A 19,898-nucleotide genomic window follows, 5' to 3' on the forward strand; every position below is an offset into this window, starting at 1 on the left:
CAGTGTCACTGACAGACGCTTAAGGTCAAGTATGACCTCTAGCATCTGTCTCCTGCATCATGGTGGCCATTTTGGAAGGGCCTTTTACACACTCGGCGGGCGTAGCTGATGCTTCCTCCACTGTGTCCCTCACCCGGTGCCCGGCCAACAATAAAATATAAAAAATGGCTTGGCGGGAGGTTCTGGAATGCCGTTCCTGATGACAGCATTTTTCAAAGACCACATAGATGAAAAATGGAACATTTAATGAAGCTATATGCATATTAGGAGGGAGTGCGACCAGGTATTAAAGTGAGCCGGAACGGGGCGGAACTGCGTTCTGTCAGTTCCATTTGGAGATTGATCCAGAATTTGAGCCCGGTGCCGCAGGGAGATTGTGTTATCAGCAGGCGTCCGACTCCCTCTCCACAGGGGCAGCTGGAGGCAGGAGCTGACTACTGAGCTCTGGCTTTCCAGCTCTGACAGTGTGCTGTGAGAGAGACGTCATGACGTCTCTCACATAGTTCCGAGGAGCGGACGCCAGAAGGACCACAGCGGTCGGACGCAGGAGCAGGGCTTGGTGAGTTTTTTGGGTTTTTTTTTTTTTGTGTGAGTGTAAGCAAGCTTCCACCATGGGGGCAAACTACAAGGGAGCTAACTACACTACATGGGGGCTAACTACTGGTGGCAAACTGCACTACATGGGGGCTAACTTCTGGGGGCGAACTACACTACATCGGGGGCTTACTACATGGGGGATAACTACTGTTGGCTAACTGCACTACATGGGGGCAAACTACATGGGGGGCTAACTACTGGGGGCTTACTACATGGGGCTAACTACTAGGGGGAAGCTACATGGGAGCTAACTACTGGTGGCAAACTACACTACATGGGGGCTAACTACTGGGGGCAAACTAAACTACATGGAGGCAAACTAAATGGGGGATAACTACACTACATGGGGGGCTAACTACTGTGGGTAAACTACATGGGAGCTAACTACTAGGGGCAAACTACATGGTAGCTAACTACTGGTTGCTAACTGCACTATATGGGGGCTAACTACATGGGGAGCAAACTACATGGGAGCAAACTACTGGGGGCTAACTACACTACATGGGGGCAAACTACATTGGAGCTAGCTACTGGTGGCAAACTACATGGGGGCTAAGTACTCGGGACATACTGCATGGGAGCTAACTACTGGTGGCAAACTACATGGGGCTAATTACACTACATGGGGGCTAACTACTGGTGGGAAACTACTGGGGGCTAACTACTGTGGGCAAACTACATGGGGCATAACTACTGGGGGCAATACTACATGGGGGCATAACTACAGGGCATTACTACTGGGGGCACCACTACACAGGGGAATACTTCAGGGGGCATCACTACTGGGGGCAAACTACATGGGAGCTAACTACATGGGGGGTAAACTATATGGGGGCACACTACACTACATGGGGGCTAACTACATGGGAGCTAACTACTAGGGGCAAACTACATGGTAGCTAACTACTGGTGGCAAACTACATGGGACTAACTACTGGTGGCAAACTACATGGGGGCAAACTACTGGTTGCTAACTGCACTATATGGGGGCTAACTACATGGGGCAAACTACACTACATGGGGGCTTACTACATGGGAGCAAACTACTGGGGGCTAACTACACTACGTGGGGGCTAACTACTGGTGGCAAACTACATGGGGGCTAAGTACTTGGGGCAAACTACATGGGAGCTAACTACTGGTGGCAAACAACATGGGGCTAATTACACTACATGGGGGCAAACTACATGGGAGCTAAGTACTGGTGGCAAACTACATGGAAGCTAACTACTGGTGGGAAACTACTGGGGGCTAACTACACTACATGGGGCAAACTACATGGGAGCTAACTACTGGTGGCTTACTTCATGGGGGTTACTACAAGGGGGCAAACTACATGGGGCATAACTACTGGGGTCTATACTACATGGGGGCATAACTACAGGGAATTGCTACTGGGGGCACTACTACACAGGGGAATACTTCAGAGGGAACTACTACTGGGGGCAATACTACACGGGCATTACTACTGGGGGCACTACTAGTGAGATCATTGTATAGGGGGCACTTCATAAGGGGCATCACTCCTGGGGACATAAGGGGCACCATTACTATGGGCTCTACTGTACATAAGGGGCACCATTACTATGGGCTCTACATAAGGGACACTACATAAGGGGCACTACCACTACAGTGAACATTGCATAAGGGGCACTACTACTGTGGGCATTGTATAAGGGGCACAACTGCTGTGGGCATTATGTGTATTAGGGGTGCTACTACTGTGGGCTTTGTATATAAGGGGCACTAATGTGTGTCATAAAATGAAGAAGGGACATTATTATGTGGTGTAATGTGAATAAGATTGTGCTACTGTGTGGCATAATTTGAATTGGGGATATTGTGTGACCACGCCCCTTTCTGTTTTAGCCCACACCCCTTTTTTTGCGGCGTGCGCAATCCCTTTATTACTAAGGGGGATGTGTGGGGGAGTAGTTCCACCACCTCTCTAGGTCCACTTTAAGCACTGACTGCGACTGAAGCCCATTATTGTCATAGCTTCTGTTTCCAGACGTTACGCAGAGAGGAACTGAATTCCTTTGTGAAGCTTCCTTTTGATAGCCGAGGTTCCACAGCGGAGATTATATCATCTAATATAAAGTATAAAAAGGTCCCGTTGCATCTCTGGACAGTAAGTACAGTAATCTTCCATGTGAAGACTAGGGGCCTAATTCATGTTTGTAAGCAATACCGATGTTAACACAACTGAGCGATTATCAGCAGACTGCGCATGCACTGTGATCACACTCTGCACGCGCCGGGTAGCTTTGTTGCTGCTGGCGGTGAGAGCTTAAAAACAGAGTGACAGGATGGTGCCATTTGGGGGAGGTAACAAGGAGTGGCAGTAAAAACGCAGGCGTGGCATGGACGTTTTCAGGGCATGTATCTGCCTTCAGTTGCAATCATGTACATGGTGCCAAAATTGCTACTGCCGCGGCCAGTCTGCTTGACCATGGACTCACTCGGGGAGTCGATGTTCAACGTTTATGCTTTGATGCTGCATATGTTTACGCAATTGCTGAGAACTTTGCCTCGGTGAACATCTATGTGCATACAAATATGAATTAGGCCCTAAATGCAATGATGGAAAAAGACATAATAATTTGCCTCCAGGAATGGAGAATAGATATTTTTCAATCCCTTCTCATGTCAGCAGTTCAGAGTATTCCTTCTATCTGTAGAAAACCTTTTTGAGCCTTCTAGATCAATTATGAAATGCAAAATCAGAGAAACACTCACTCTCTAATGACTATTGTCCAAATCAGTGCCTTCATATATCAGTAAGAAAACAAAGCTTATGATTTGTGGCCCGTGGCTTGTATAGCATGGAGTGAGGTGTGTCTTGCAAGTTCTCCCACCAATCTTCATGTTAGGCCATCCATTTGGAGACTTCCAGGGTCCCTTTCATGCTCCGTCTTGAAGGTGTCTGGTTCCTCCCGGCTTACTCTGGCTAAGGTTCTGCCTCTCACCTCCACTCAAATACCATGTCTGGGCATTGCAGCTCCTGTGGTCTGGTGCTCCAGTGGCTGGTTGCCATGTTTCTCCTGTGTGCTGTGGCTGCTGGCAGTGGTCTACAGTCGGTTGGCTCCCTCTCCCTGTTTGGTTCCGCGTGCTTCTGTCTCCAGCGTTCTGCCTTGTTGCCGCTGCCATCTTGAGCCAAGTTTCCAGCAATGCTGGTGGCTGAGAGTCTCCGGGTGCCCCTGCAGTGGAGCCTTACTCTTGGTGGTGAGTGCTGCTCCGTGTGTCTGGATCCTTCTCCACCTCAAGTATCTCCTTCCCCCAGGGGTCCCATGGCTGAGACTACAGGCTGACATATTGTCTTGGTGTACTTGCTTGCTGCAGGCCCAGCTGAACCTGGAATCCCTCTGGGTTTGCTCATAAGTGTAAAGCGCAATGGAATATGCTGCGCTATATAAGAAACTGTTAATAAAATAATAATAATGATAATAGTAAGTGTTGACTTTGGGCTATCCATTGTGTGCTTGACATTTTGCCAACCCCTCGCCTCATTTGGTTGATGCTGCTGAATGCTTTCCTGCCCCCAGGCTGGTGCCCTATCCTGGTTCCTGTGTGCCCTGGGCTGAAGTTCTTATCCAGTGATCCATTTTTACATTGATGTTCCTGCAGTGTTACTTACATTTCTGCCCAAAATATTTTCTGCCTATCTACCTGCTGGTTATTATTGTATCAACTTATCGTTGAACTCTCACTCTCTCTTTTGGACAACATGAGTAAATCCAATTGTGCTGCTGCTAAATTGGGGAAATATGCACATTTCTCTGGCTGGGTCCGCAGGATTATCCACAGGATAACATTGGGATATTGTCGAGCGACAGCGAAAATGGCCCCAACACGGTCACGAGCTTTCTGGCCTCCCAGGATGCATTGGGGCCTCCACTATATAGTCCCGCCCACTGACTCAGTCAGATCAGTTTTTTGCTTGGTGCGGCAGGAAGCCGCATGGTCACAGGGCTGCTGTGAGAGCAGCCTCAAGCTTTTATTATTTTATTTTTATAGACTTACTATATTGTTTTTTGAGCGACTTATCTTAACAGCGTCTTAAACGCATTCTAGAAAGGGTCGCTCCAACAACTCCCCACCGGGTCGCAACAACGCTTACCTTCGGGTATTAGTGCTGTCTCGACGGGCGTCTGTGTCGGATGTTCTAGCAGGTCCAGCAGACGTAACCAGGCTGTGGCCGGAGCATGGGGAGACGGTGAGTCTATGGACTTCCTCTTACTAGAGGGGTCAGGACACAGCTACACTGACTTTGGTGGAGACTACAAACAGTGTGTTGATGCGCCGAACATCTAGAGTGCGACAGCGCTACGCTCCGGGGATCATAGGCGCCAGGACTAGGTAGAGGCCGCAATCCTGGGAGTTTAAGTCAACAGGGGGATTCAGACGCTCTCCTGGCCGTCCCTCCTCCGAGTTCATGGCCAGTTCCGCGGGTTTCTCGTTTCATGAACTAAATGACCTCACTTCCGGCTCAGACGCTACCACGAGGTTACTCGGTCGCAGCTTAGACGCTGCGGTTGTGTACACTGGAGATAAACCCGCCCAGACCGAGTCGCAGGCCTTAGCGTCTGCGTACACGTGGAAGTCGCTCAGCGTCCGTGTCCGTTGGTGAGCGTCCGTGTCCGTTATCAAAAGCGGCAGTGTACACCAGTAGCGTCTGAATCCACTCAGCGTCTTACGAGCATATTTGCTTGGATATGGAAGTGTGGTGAGTCTCCCTGTATCCCGGTCTACGGAGGCAGGGTATACAGTACTAAAAATTCTCTCTACTTCTTAGTATGCATTGTTAATTTTTAGTACCTATTGCATATGAGACCTGTATATTACTGTGTTTTCTGCATGTTATGTTGAAAAAAGAACCAGTTTAAAACAGAAGTACAATTTTCCTACTTATGTATAAGTTGTTATGGAGGTTGTATTCTCATATGGCAATGTCTAATGCTTTAACATGTGACTGACTGCTAGTATGTGTACTGACTTTTCTGTGTAATGTCAGTCCTGTTCTGACCCTCAAATCAGGTGCACTGTGGTCAGATTGATCTCACCTCTATATACTGACATATAGGGTGATTTTCAGTCACAAATTGTGTAGTCGACAACAGGTTAATACCATGTCTGTGAGCGGCAAAAGTGATGAGAATTTATCAAGCACTCTTACAGCCCTAACATGCTTATCTTGTAAGTCAGGGGTAATTGATATGAATCAATTGGTCACTTATGAGGGTTTGTGTGCAAACTGTTTCGCTTTTCAGCGAAGTAAAAAACAGGAGTTGGTTCAACCACCAACAGAGCCACCATGGAATATGTTCGCAAAGACTCTATCTTCAATAGCGGACAGGTTAGCTCCGGTAGCACCACCTCAAGGGTTAGGTTACACTATGAACTATGAACCCATACATGCAGCTCCCTTCCTATGGTTTGGTTCCAGTAGCCTCTACAAGCAACCAAGGGGCAGGTAAGACTAAGACAGATGCGTCTGTGTGGCAGACTACACAAGATGATACATCAGATGATGATGATACAATAGATTCAACTCCGTATGATGATCAGTCGCAGGTCAGATTTCCGGCTGCTTATAACCCTAAGTCCAAGGGTTTAAAATGTCGCTCATTTCGTTGGCAAAGCAAAGCGAAAGCTAAAGAGGAGCCTAAGCAACCCCAGTTTAAATCCAGGGTTTAGGAAGCAGTGGGCTAGCAAAAAGCCAGCTTCCAAACCTGAACAGAAACCATCAGCCTGAAGAGACGGGCCTCCGCCTGGAGGATTCCAGGGTTGGGGGCCGACTCCTTCTTTTTGCACACATATGGCAACAGTCAACAGCAGATGCTTGGGTGCAGAAGGTAGTATCTCAGGGGTATGGGTTCCCATTCAGGAGGCAACCTCCTCAAAGACTTGGACTTAATAACTCCAGCAACAGGAGCTTACCCAATAGACTGAAGACCCTGGATAGCGCTGAGAGTGAGGAACACAATAGTCCGGGGAGTAAGGCAAGAGCTGGATAAAATCTCCGTCAGGGCAGGTGTTCAGAGCCGGCCCTAACCAAAATGATGCCCTAGGCAAGATTTTGGCTGGTGCCCCCTAGCACCACCGCTGGTTCCGCCTCTGACCTGACACCTCTTTCCCAGCACCATCACCCCTCACCCATAGCAGTCCTTATTTTGGTGTTTGTACCCCCTATATTTTGGGAACAGCCCAAAAAGGGGTGTGTTTTTGCTGGCAAGGGGCATGGTCACACAATAGTAACCCCAATTCCAATTACGCCACACAGTACTGCAACTTCATTCACATTTGATCATGCAATAGTGTCCATAATTCATATTACATCCCACAGTAGTATCACTTTACCTTATAAACATTACTCCTCACAGTAGAGCCCTTTATTCACAATACATCACACTGAATTGCTCCTTATTCACATTACACCACACCCTATTGCTCTTTATTCACATTAGATGACACAGTAGTGCCCTTTCTATATGCAATGCCACATAGTAGAGCACCTTATACACATAATGCCACACATTAGTAATGCATTTATGCACATAATCCCACACAGTAACGCCCCTTACACATATGAGACACATTATTAATGTCCTTAAACATAATGCGCCTTACACATTATGCCAACCTTTATTAATGCCCTTTTACACATAATGTCCTTTACACATATGCTGCACATTATTAATGCCCTTATACACATAATGACACACATACAGTAGTACCCTTTTACACATATGCCGCACATTATTAATGCCCTTATACACATAATGACACGCATAGTGCCCCTTACATATATTCCGAACACTACTGCACAACCAACCCACTCACATGCACACAGCAATCACACTGCCACTAACACTGTGACCTCTGCCTCCTCTTGGATACAGGTGTGTCCTCCTAAATCTTGATTCAATGCTAACGTCTGGTACCTTTTTTTAATCAAAATGCATCTTATTTTGGCTAGGATGCACAAGCAACTTCTACTGATTAAAATGATATGCAGCATGATTATATACTGTGTGAGACTGTGGCTGTGTCTGCATATGAAATGCTACACAGAATATAGGCATGCCGCATATCATTTTAATCAGCAGAAGCTGCTGATGCCCCTAGGCATATCAAATGCCCTAGGCAGTTGCCTAGTTTGCCTATACCTATGGCCGGCTCTGCAGGTGTTACTCTGTGCAGGTGGTATGGAGGCTGCTAGCCGAAGCACTGCAGAAGGCAGACGAAGGGTGCCACACTAAGCCTTGGGTGGTAGCAGGCAGAACAGAAATCGGGACAACTAACAGGCAAGGAGTCCGGCAGAGTATCCACAGGAAATAATCAGGTGTCAGGGGCAGGCGGTTTACACTGCATGGCATAAACTATAACTAGCACAGAGGGAGTTGCTAGCAAGGAATATAAAAGGGTAACCTGACCAATAGCAACTGAGCAGTGGAGAGAGAGCAATTATTCCCTAAGGACATGTAGGTGCTATGTTGCACGTCCAGAACATCCCGGCTGTCAGCTGGAAGTTCCCTGATCTAGATTGCCTACCAACCGGGAACGCATTCTTCATCCAGCATCTCAGTTGCCAAGCACCCGGTGTCTCTTGGCGGGTATTGCCAGGCACCAGGCTGGTACTGGCGGCCGTAAGAGACATCACATGACAATCTCCCATTGGTACTTTAATTCAATATATGCTCATAAATTTATATGCTATTTTAAAATACATTTTTATTAATAAATTGGTCCATTGTTATTTTACATCAAACCGCATCAGGTTTTTTATTATTATTTAGAAATGGACTATCGATCGATCGATCTATCTATATATATATATATATATATATATATATATATATATATATATATATATATATATATATATATATACACACACACACACACACACACACACACACACACACACACACACACACACACACACACACGTACTTTTATTTACTTTGTACCAATAGCAATAGGACTTTCCTTATTCCCTATATATTGCTTTTTTGCACAGGGGGCTAATACCCTCCCTTACAGCAGCTGGGTGATTGTAGTCAGGGCCATGGTGGATCATACTCTATCCTTTTGTGGATTTGGAGAAATCTGCCTTATTGCTCATAATAACAGCTGCATAACTTAGATCAGTTTAGAGTGTATATAAAAGTTACCGGTTTATAAATGAACATAAAAAAGGGAAGAAAGAATACAGAAATATAGAATAAAGAAAGATAAAAAATGAGCAAGGAGCAGGAAGGAGGGAAAAGGGCTAGAATTGTCACCATGTTTACTCTGGTAAATTAGAGGAAGGGGATGCAAAGTGATTATCATATTACGGAGATTCCATGAATTCCAGCCAATCGTACGTGGCAGTGAAGGTGGAAGATGCCAGGTTTAAAGAAGACATAAGGTCTTCCATGGTCATGTAGAAATTGATCCTCTACAACATGGGTCTTCAACCTGCGGCCCTCCAGCTGCTGCGGAACTACACATCCCAGCATGCCCTGCCTCAGTTTTAGCATACCTTAATAGCAAAACTGTGGCAGGGCATGATAGGATGTGTAGTTTCACAGCAGCTGGAGGGCCACAGGTTGAAGACCCATGCTCTACAATCACTGAGAGACAGGGAGCCAGATGGGATAACTCCAAATGCAGGAGATAACTGCTGTGGCCACATTCATGAGTTGACGGAGTAATGATTTCTTAAATTGTGAGGTGGACGTATCCATTTAAATTAAAAAGCTGGAACTCAGGTGTGTAGGGGAGCAGGAGACCAGAAGGCAGCCAACACCAGACAGAGCCATCAGATGTGAAGTGGAGTGCCTGACGCTTGACCGCACCTCCAGCAGGGATCCAAGAGACTCGGGAACATCTGGTAGAGATGTATAGATATACTGTGCATCTATACTGGTGAGATAAGATCTTATACGGAGTCTCGAGCACCTGTATCAAGGAGGAACTTGCAAATGTGTAACTAAATACCTGAAACTGGGTAAATGTTGGTATAATCTCTGTGCGCACACCTGAGCTGCCTTAGTGATAGGGTCATACCTTTAAACCCTTAAAGGATTTTAGAAACCGCATTATCTATAGTACTCAGGCGCTGAAGGAAAGAAAAAAATAATAATAATGAAACACACTCCCCTGATTATTCCATTGTGATAGGGAAATCCGTCATCTCCAGCTGAATCCCAAGTGGGTATAAATATATGTAAAAGACAAAACATAAAACAGGATCTTCGTTTAATACAGTTTTGGTAATGCACATTAAATTCAGAGCACCATAAGGAGTACCCACATCCACTTATTTTATTTTGATCTACAAGAGATCTTTGTCAAGGTCACCTGACAAAGATCTCTTGTAGATCGTTACGCGTAGGTGGGAGTGTCTTCTGTACCTTGGAGGAGACGCTACCTGAGGAGGAGGAAGCCTTGGAATACAGGGCCCCGTTTGTGTTAACATATGGTAACTCCAGTCTGGGTATGCATCCCTCCTGTTTATATGAACATTTATTGTGTGTTGCTTTGGAATAAAAAGGTTTTTTTTTTTATTATATAAAACCTGCTCCCTTTCATATCCTTCTCATCCTGAGCTCATCTGTAAAGAGGGGAAGAAATTAAATGCCCTTGAATTGGTAAGGGAGAAAAAAGAAGCCACGTATCAATACAAAGACCTACCTGATATGCTTGAGTGCAAGTCATTACTTGTGAGTGGTTTACAGAGAGGGCATCCCCAAACTCCTATTTTCATCCTCCAGCGGTAGGGGTAGGGGTGCTATTAGCAGCTGCATTGATGTTCTGCTGGCGATAGGGGGTTTCTTCCTCTCAGTGTGTAGGACCTGGAGCAGTCATTTCTGCTATTTACTCCTCTACTGCATGGATGGTGGGAGATGGGGAGGGAGCGAGAACACTAAACTGTAGAAGGGGGTATTGGGCTGAATGAAGGGACCTCATTACATGACTTCTATGGTCATAGGGGATGTTTAATACGCAGGTGTGGGGTGGATAGTGGAGTGGACTTAATGTTTATCATGTTTCCGGTGGGAGGGAAGTTTGCTTGAGAGATGCAAATATCTCCAGTTCCTGGAAATAGATTTCTAGGCTTCTAATGAGATAAGAAACTAGAGAGTGGGACTTGGGGGTCAGAGTTCAAGAGCCAGAGCAATCCACCGACAAAAACATAAAACTACATACCAGGCATGTGGAGCTGGAGCAGTGACCAGCTTGCTGGAAGGCTGATAGCTTTGGTTCTGGGCATAGTAGAGACAAGCTGCTAGTGTCATCTGAAAGGGAAGAGTCCCAGAATTTGCAGTATACCCTCAGAAAAACTCTGTCACTCAGAACCTGAGATATCTGGCTGGGAAGAGCAATTAACTGGCTTGGATAGGTACCACTGCTTTGAAGTCTGATATCTCTGGTTCCCCAGGGCTGATTCTCAAAAATCTGGTACCCCTGGGAAAAGGGGCCCTCAGCTATCGGCCTAGGGTCCTTCTTTTCACTAAAAACGTGTATCGGGAACTAAAAACAAAAACAATAAACAGCTGTTATTTTATACATGTATGAGAGACTATGGGGTCTATTTACTAAACCTTGGATTGTGATAAAGTGGATGGATATAAAGTACCAGCCAATCAGCTCCTAACTGCCATGTCACAGGCCGTGTTTGAAAAATGACAGTTATGAGCTGGGACTTTATCTCCATCCACTTTTTCTCCATCCAAGGCTTAGTAAATAGACCCCTATGTGATGTGTAACATGTTCCTTCATTTTCTTTTTCAGAGTGAAGAGTTCTAAACCATAGCATATTTTTAAGTTCACTTACTGAAATGGAATTACTGAATGCGGCACTGCTTTCTCTCCATAGAAATGCACTGTAATGTACATGTTGAGTTTGGTCTGGGTGTGGCTTTAGGTTTGAGGACGCAACGAGCTCTATTTAACCCAAATTCATTGTAGGAAACATTGGGTAGAATTTGTCTAAGAAGGTACATAAAATGAGTTTGCAGTGATTAGGTTTGCTTTCATTGGTATAATTAGACATTTGTGGGCCCCATAGAAACACTATGTAAGGTATCCTATATACAGTACTACTCAAGGGTGAAAAAAACATACATCAGACTAAACTTACTATGCAGCACTTTTCAAAGTAAATGCAATTTAGTATGTCTGAAAGACACAATGTCTATAGTGATAGCAAAACAGAAATGAAAGAACTGTACTTTTTCAAATAAGCCACCTGGGGGATGGCTAGAAAGTGTTCTAAACCAATTTATTTATTTATTTATTTAGTTATTAGCAGTTTCTTATATAGCGCAGCAAATTCCATTGCACTTAACAACTAGACACAATTAGAAGACAAAACTGGGTAAAAACAAACAGTCATAGAGGTAGGAGGGCCCTGCTTGCAAGGTTACAATTCCTGATCTATTGTCCAATAACCGTTTCAGTTAAGGTTTCTTAAAATGTAGGCTGGGTAAACAGTAGAGCAATAGGCAACCGGGCCTGCCAGATTACCTGTACACACTATATGATGTAATGATGGATGGAGCGACATCTCGTTTCATCGTTTATATTACTGCACCGAGTCGCACGTGATATCTTCTGGTTGGCTGTGCTGCAGGGTCAATCAGAAGATGTTGCCTGTGACCTGTGGGAGTGCACAATAATGGGTACACACTTTGCGATGTAGACTATTTGTAGTTTCCGATACGGCGAATCGTCCTGACATCGCTATAGTGTGTACCCAACCTAAGTCTCTTCTGGAGCATAGCAGAGATACGGCATTACTTCAGTATTCATGGTCTCACATTTTTTGCATCAGTACACAGGAAACATGATTTGTTTGTATTACTTCCTATCGGATATAACGCCTCTCGATAGGTTCCTCACAGGGCATGTATAGGTAATTTATTATTTATTAAAAAGTTACTTGTGTAGCTCTAGGATATTCTGTTGCGCTTTCGACATCTCACCTGTTACTTTCAGAAGTTGCACATTTATACAGGTGTCAAACATGTATTGCGAGATTCTGAGTAAAATGGCAGGGGGTTAAAACGTTTATTTCTCTTACGTCCTTGGGGATACTGGGAATCCATTTAGTACCATGGGTATAGACGAGTCCACTAGGAGCCTTGGGCACTTTAAGAATTTGATAGTGTGTGCTGGCCCCTCCCTCTATGCCCTTCCTACCAGACTCGGTTTAGAAAATGTGCACGGAGGAGCCGGTCACATCGCTGGAAGCTCCTGCAGAGTTTTCTCCACTTATTTTGTATGTTTGTTATTTTCAGGCAGGTCTGGATGGTACCAGCCTGCCTGCTTCGTGGGACTTAGGGGGACGGGACGGCCCAACCTCTTGAAGGGTTAATGGTCCCGTTCCCTGCTGACAGGACATTTGCTCCTGAGGGAACTGTTCGCAAGTCCCACCACGGCGAGCGTACATTCCCACAGCACGCCGCCACCCATAACAGAGCCAAAAGATAGAAGAGTGGTGAGTACTAAGCCAGCGTCCCGGTAAGCGGGTCGCCGACCATTATGGCGGCATAAAGGTACGGAGACGCACGGCTTCTACAGGGGGCCGCTGGATTCTCTGTAAAGCGCTGCGGAATATGTGTGCGCTATATAAATAACTGGTAATAATAATAATAATAATCTCCAGACCCAGTACACAGTGCAGACGCACCGCTTCTGAGGGAGCGAACTGAGTCTAAGGGGGTCATTCCGAGTTGATTGTAGCTGTGCTAAATTTAGCACAGCTACGATCGTAAACTCAGACATGCGGTGGGATGCCCAGCACAGGGCTAGTCTGCCGCGCATGTTAGTGCCCCCCCCCCCGCAAAAATACAAAAGCATCGCACAGAGGCGATGCCTTTGTATTTGAGGAGTAACTCCCGGCCAGCGCAGCACCTGCGGCTGGCCGGGAGTTGCTTGACGCTCCCGCTGGCCGCAGCGGCTGCATGAGACGTCACGCAGCCGCCGTGGCCTGCCCCCCAACGGTCCGGCCACACCTGCGTTGGCCGGACCACTCCCCCTAAACGACGGCTTAACGCCGCTGTTCAGCTCCCTCCCGCCTAGCGACCGCCTCTGTCTCAGTGGCGATCGCTAGGTAACGAAAGCTGCCATGCACCGGCGCACTGTGGCACCAGTGCATGCGCAGTCCCGACCCGATCGCTGCGCTGTGACAAACTGCAGTGAGCAAATGGGTCGGAATGACCCCTTCAGTGCACTACGTGTGTACACAGTTCCCAGACTGGCTTCACAGACTTAAAAGGGGGCTGACTCCATTTTAGGCACTAAAATTACCTCAGCCAGTTTAAAAAAGTGCGGGAAGACCCCAATGTGAACCCCAAAGTGTTAGGGACTTGCTCGATAGAGGTGATCTTGACGCGGTGGGCAAGCCCATATCATTGGCCAATTATATGCTAACAACCTCTTATTATATATTGTAATTTACAGTAATGATTGCATAGTGCATCTGCACCCATTTCTTCCCCCGTATCACCATAAAACCTCAGCAGATAGCACCTCTCATTACAACCACTAGGGTGTGCAGTCTAGACCCATTTCCTTTGTATAGTCTATGAGCAGATCCAGAAGCTCACCAGCGCCATGTTCCCTCTGCAGTGGACACAGACGCTGACTGACAGGGGCGCGCAGCTCCTCGGGAGAGACTCTAGATTACCTCAGCAGTACCAGGGGGTCATAGCAGGGGATGAGCGCTTACTAGTGTACGAAGTTCCCAATCTGGGTACTTAGTCTGCAACCCGGCTAAGCTTGGCATTAGCAGTAAGGGCGTGGTGTGCTGGCTCCAGACTATCTCTGTGTCTCTCTTGAAGGACTCTTTGTGGGTTAATTGTGCATTTAACCTGTTCCTGTGTGTGTGTACTGTCACAGTATGTCAGGCAAAGAGTGTGTTCACTACAGTGTACTCAGTGCAGTGCACCCTCCCAGGCTAGCGGGGCAGAGCCAGCTTGAATGGATTCCATTAGGGGAATGATTTCCAATATTTCTACTAAATTGACCCGCAATGAGAAAGAGACGCAATACTTAAGACAATCAATGACTGAGTTTATGAACAGAGACTCAGTACCCAAACCAGCATCTCAGTTCCCTACCATTTGTATGCAAAAACGTCCTTTGGCCCATATCCTGCAGTCTGACTCTGATGATGAGGGGTCAGACATGGAGGAGGGGGGAGGTGGACTCAGAGGTGGGGCAGGCTACTCTGTCACAGGGAATAGAGGCTCTCATAGAAGCTATCAGAGAAGTGCTGCATATCCCTGATAAGGTAACAGAGGAGACTGAGTAATCTTATTTTAATATAAAAAAACAAATCCTCAGCCACTTTTCCTGTGTCAAAGGAACTAAATGCCCTGTTGGAAGAACCATGGCTTAATCCTGATAAGAAATTTCAAATCCCTAAAAGGTTGATATCATCTTTTCCCTTTTCTCCTGAGGATAGGAAAAAATGGGAAAATCCACCGATAGTGACAGAAAATTGGATTGCCTGTCCTGGGTGCGGCCTCCCTAAAAGACACGGCTGATCGTAGAATTGAGAATACACTCAAATCTTTGTATACAGCTGCTGGGGTGGCCCAGAGACCCACTATAGCATGTGGGTGGATTACTAAGACCATTGCCAAATGGTCGGGTAACCTAATTGAGGGGTTAGGTACCTTGCCACAGGGGGGGGATTATTTTACTCCTGCAACATATACAGGACTTTGCAAATTTTATGGTGGAAGCCATAAAAGAAATAGGCTTGCTTAATGCACGCGCCACTGCTATGGCAGTGTTAGCACGCTGAGGCTTATGGCTACGCCAGTGGACTGCTGATGCAGACTCCAGGAAAGGCGTGGAAGGCCTACCCTTCACAGGAGAGGCCTTATTTGGAGATGAACTAGACAAATGGATCTCTAAAGCTACTGCGGGTAAGTCCATGTATCGTCCTTCTGTAGCTCCCCCAGCTAGGAAGGCCTACTCAGGACCTAATCTACAGTCCTTTTAGACTGCCAAGTTTAAGTGCAAAACCAGAGGTTCTTCTACAGCCACCAGAGGCGCTAGACGTAAACCACGAAAACCAGCAACTGCCGGTTCACCGGAACAGAGCTCAAGCTCTGCTTCCTCAAAGCCTTCAGCATGACTGTGGACCGCGATGCCTGGAAGACTAGCAGGTGGGAGCCTGACTAAAATTTTTCAGTCACATCTGGACAACATCATGCCAGGATCCCTGGGTCATAGATCTTATTTCCCAGGGCTACAGACTGGAGTTTCAGGAGCTCCCACCTCACAGATTCTTCAGATCAAGCTTACCAGATTCACAGGAAGCAAGTATATTACAGGATACCATTCAAAAACTGGTACAGACTCAGGTCATCGTTCCAGTACCACCTCATCTGCAAAGCAAGGGGTACTATTCCAACTTGTTTGTAGTACCGAAACCGGACGGTTCAGTAAGACCGATTCTGAACTTCAAGTCGTTGAACCCGTACTTACGAGTGTTCAAATTCAAGATGGAGTCGCTGACGGTGGTGATCTCAGGTCTGGAGGAGGGGGAATTCCTAGTGTCTCTGGATATCAAGGATGCGTACCTTCACATTCTGGTCTGGCAGCCTCATCAGGCTTATCTACGGTTTGCACTGCAGGATTGCCACTACCAGTTCCAGGCCCTTCCATTTGGTCTCTCCACGGCACCGAGAGTGTTCACCAAGGTGATGGCAGAGATGATGTTTCTTCTCTGCAAACAGGGAGTGAACATAATTCCGTACCTGGACGATTTTCTGATAAAGGCACCGTCCAGGGAACGGTTGTTGGACAGCACTGGCCAATCCGGATCTCGGTGCATCTGTGCATTCGCCTTCTGGGGGAAATGGTGGCCTCTTACGAGGTGCTTCAGTATGAAAGGTTTCATGCGAGGACCTTCCCGCTGGATCTGTTGGACAAATGGTCCGGATCGCATCTTCACATGCACCAGAGGATCTGTCTGTCGCCAAAAGCCAGAATCACCCTTCCATGGTGGCTTTAGACTTTTCACCTTGTCGAGGGTTGGAGGTTCGGGATTCAGAATTGGATTCTGCTAACCACAGATGCAAGCCTCAGAGGTTGGGGAGCAGTCACCCAGGGGGTGCAGTTTCAAGGAAGATGGTCAAATCTGGAAGTCATCCTTCCAATAAACATCTTGGAACTCAGGGCAATCTACAACACCCTGCTGCAGGCCTCATCTCTACTTCGGAATCAGGTCATTCAAGTCCAGTCAGACAGTGTAACAGCGGTAACATACATAAACCGACAGGGCGGAACGAAATGCAGAGCAGCAATGTCAGAGGTGTCAAGAATTCTCCTCTGGGCGGAAAAACACGCTGTGGCATTGTCGGCGGTCTTCATTCCGGAAGTAGACAACTGGGAAGCAGACTTCCTCAGCAGACACGACCTGCACCCGGGGGAGTAGGGCCTTCATCCGGAGGTGTTAAAGTGCTTGACACATCGATGGGGATGTCCACAAATCGATATGATGGCCTCTCTTCTCAAAAAGAAGCTCAAGCGGTATTGTTCCAGGTCGAGAGATCCACAAGCAGTGGCAGGAGATGCTTTGACAACTCTGTGGGTCTACTAGCTGGTGTACGTGTTTCCTCCACTTCCTCTGATCCCAAGAATTCTAAAGTGAATAAAAAGGGAAAAGGTTCAAGCAATCCTCATTGCTCCGAACTGGCCTCGAAGGGCCTGGTACGCGGATCTTCTCGAGATGCTGATCAAAGATCCGTGACCTCTACCTCTTCGCGAGGATCTTCTGCAACAGGGCCCGTTCGTCTATCAAGACTTACCGTGGCTACATTTAACGACATGGAAGTTGAACGGCGGATTCCTGACAAGGTCATCCCGACTATGATCCAAGCCAGAAAGGGGGTAACGTCTAAACATTACCACCGTATATGGAAGAAGTATGTCTCTTGGTGTGAGAGCAGACAATTTTCTGCGGTGGAATTTCATCTAGGACGTTTCCTGCTTTTTCTGCAGTCGGAAGTGGATGTGGGCCTACGTCTGGGCTCAGTAAAAGTCCATATTTCGGCCTTGTCCATTTTCTTTCAGAAACAATTGGCTTCTCTTCCTGAGGTCCAGACATTCTTGAAAGGAGTTCTGCACATCCAGCCTCCCACGGCACCTTGGGATCTCAATTTGGTGCTGCAGTTCCTCCAATCGGACTGGTTTGAACCGTTACAGGAGGTTGACGTAAAGTACCTTACGTGTAAGACTGTCACACTGTTTGCCTTGGCTTCATCAAGATGTGTTTTGGAGCTATTGGCATTGTCTCACAAGAGCCACTACTTAATTTTTCATGAGGACAGAGCTGAACTCAGAACTCGTCAGCAATTTCTTCCTAAGGTGGTGTGCGCGTTTCACATCAACCAACCTATTGTGGTTCCGGCTGTTACGGACACCTCTGCTACTTCAATGTCTTTGGATGTTGTGAGGCCCTTGAAGGTGTACGTAAAGAGGACAGCCCGTCACAGGAGATTTGACTCGCTGTTCGTTCTCTATGATCCCAATAAAATTGGGTGTCCTGCTTCAAAGCAGTCTATTGCACACTGGATCAGGCTCACTATCCAGCATGCTTATTCCACGGCAGGCTTGCCGGTTCCAAAATCTGTGCAGGCCCACTCTACTAGGTCGGTGGGTTCTCCTTGTGCGGCTGCCCGGGGTGTCTCAGCTTTACAGCTCTGCCAAGCAGCTACTTGGTTAAGTTCGAACATGTTTGCAAAGTTTTACAAGTTCGATACTTTGGCCTCTCAGGACCTTCAGTTTGGTCAATCAGTTCTGCAGGAACCTCAGCACTCTCCTACCCGGTTTGGGAGCTTTGGTACTTCCCCATGATACTAAATGGATTCCCAGTATCCCCAAGGACGCAAGAGAAAATAGGATTTTAATTACCTACTGGTAAATCCTTTTCTCGTAGTTCGTAGGGGATACTGGGTGCCCGCCCGATGCTTCGTTCTTCCTGCACTGTTACTTAGTTAAGTATTCTGGTTTGTTCAGCTGTTGCAGTTCATGTTTCAAGTTTGGTTAGCATGGCTTTCCTCTTGTTCTGTGTGTGCTGGTTCGTAATCTCACCACTTTCCTTATCTATCCTCTCAAAGTATTACCCCTTTCACACCGCAGCTTGTACCCGGTAATTTGCCGTTTTTACTGGCTTCCTAAACGGTTCGAGCTGCGATGTGAAAGGGTCACCTTCAATTTACCACTTTACAAAATACCGGTATTTTGAAAAGGTAAAAAAGCAGGGTCCTACCCGTTTCAACCCGTTTAATTGTGCAGTGTGAAAGGGTCTGAAACGGTATTTGCAAGCCCCAGAAGGTGATAGGCTGTCTCCATGTGTGATCTCACCAGGCAGAAGCAGGAAGTAAACATTTAAAATGACAACCACTGTTTTGTATGGGTGAAACGGGTTCAGTGTGAAAGAACCGTTTCAAAAGCAGGTTTTGCGATGTGAAAGCAGCATTATTAATAATTATTTAATTATTTAATTATTAATAATTAATTATTAATAATTAATTAATTAATAATTATTAATAATGTGTGGGCCAGAAAAGTCCATTTATAATGACAACCACTGTTTTCTATGGGTGAAACGGGTTCAGTGTGAAAGGTACCAAAACGGTAATGAAATGGTAATATACTGGTTACAACATGCGATGTGAAGGGGGTTTAACTGCTCAGACCCGTTTTAAGAACCGTTTAAAGAACCGTTTTAAAAGCAGGTTTTGCGTTGTGAAAGCAGCATTAGTCAGTCTCCTTGGGCGCAGTTTCCTAGACTGAGTCTGGTAGGAGGGGCATAGAGGGAGGAGCTAGCGCACACTATCAAATTCTTAAAGTGCCCAAAGCTCCTAGTGGACCTGTCCATAGTATACCCACGGTACTAAATAGATTCCCAGTATCCCCTACGGACTACGAGAAAAGGATATACCGGTAGGTAATTAAGATCCTATATTCTACATTTGTACCCAGTGAAGGGGCTAATTCAGACTGGATTGCTGCAGTGGCAGCGAGCGCAGTCTGAATCTTTTTGTGGAGTGCAGCGGCCACACTGCGCGTGCGCACCCCGGGAGCCCAGTGAGATGCTATGAGCATCTCTGGGCTGCGATCGCCTCTGCCTGATTGACAGGCAGAGGCGGTGCTGGAGGGGCGTGCCAACGGCGTAAGAACGCCGTTGGCGGGGCGCAGTCCGGACAATGGAGGCATGTCCGGACCGTTGGGTGGGCGGGCCGCGGCAGCTGCGTGGCACCACGCTCAGCCGCTGTGACCGG

Source organism: Pseudophryne corroboree, chromosome 3 (assembly GCF_028390025.1).
Source record: "Pseudophryne corroboree isolate aPseCor3 chromosome 3, aPseCor3.hap2, whole genome shotgun sequence".
Taxonomy (NCBI): Eukaryota; Metazoa; Chordata; class Amphibia; order Anura; family Myobatrachidae; genus Pseudophryne; species Pseudophryne corroboree.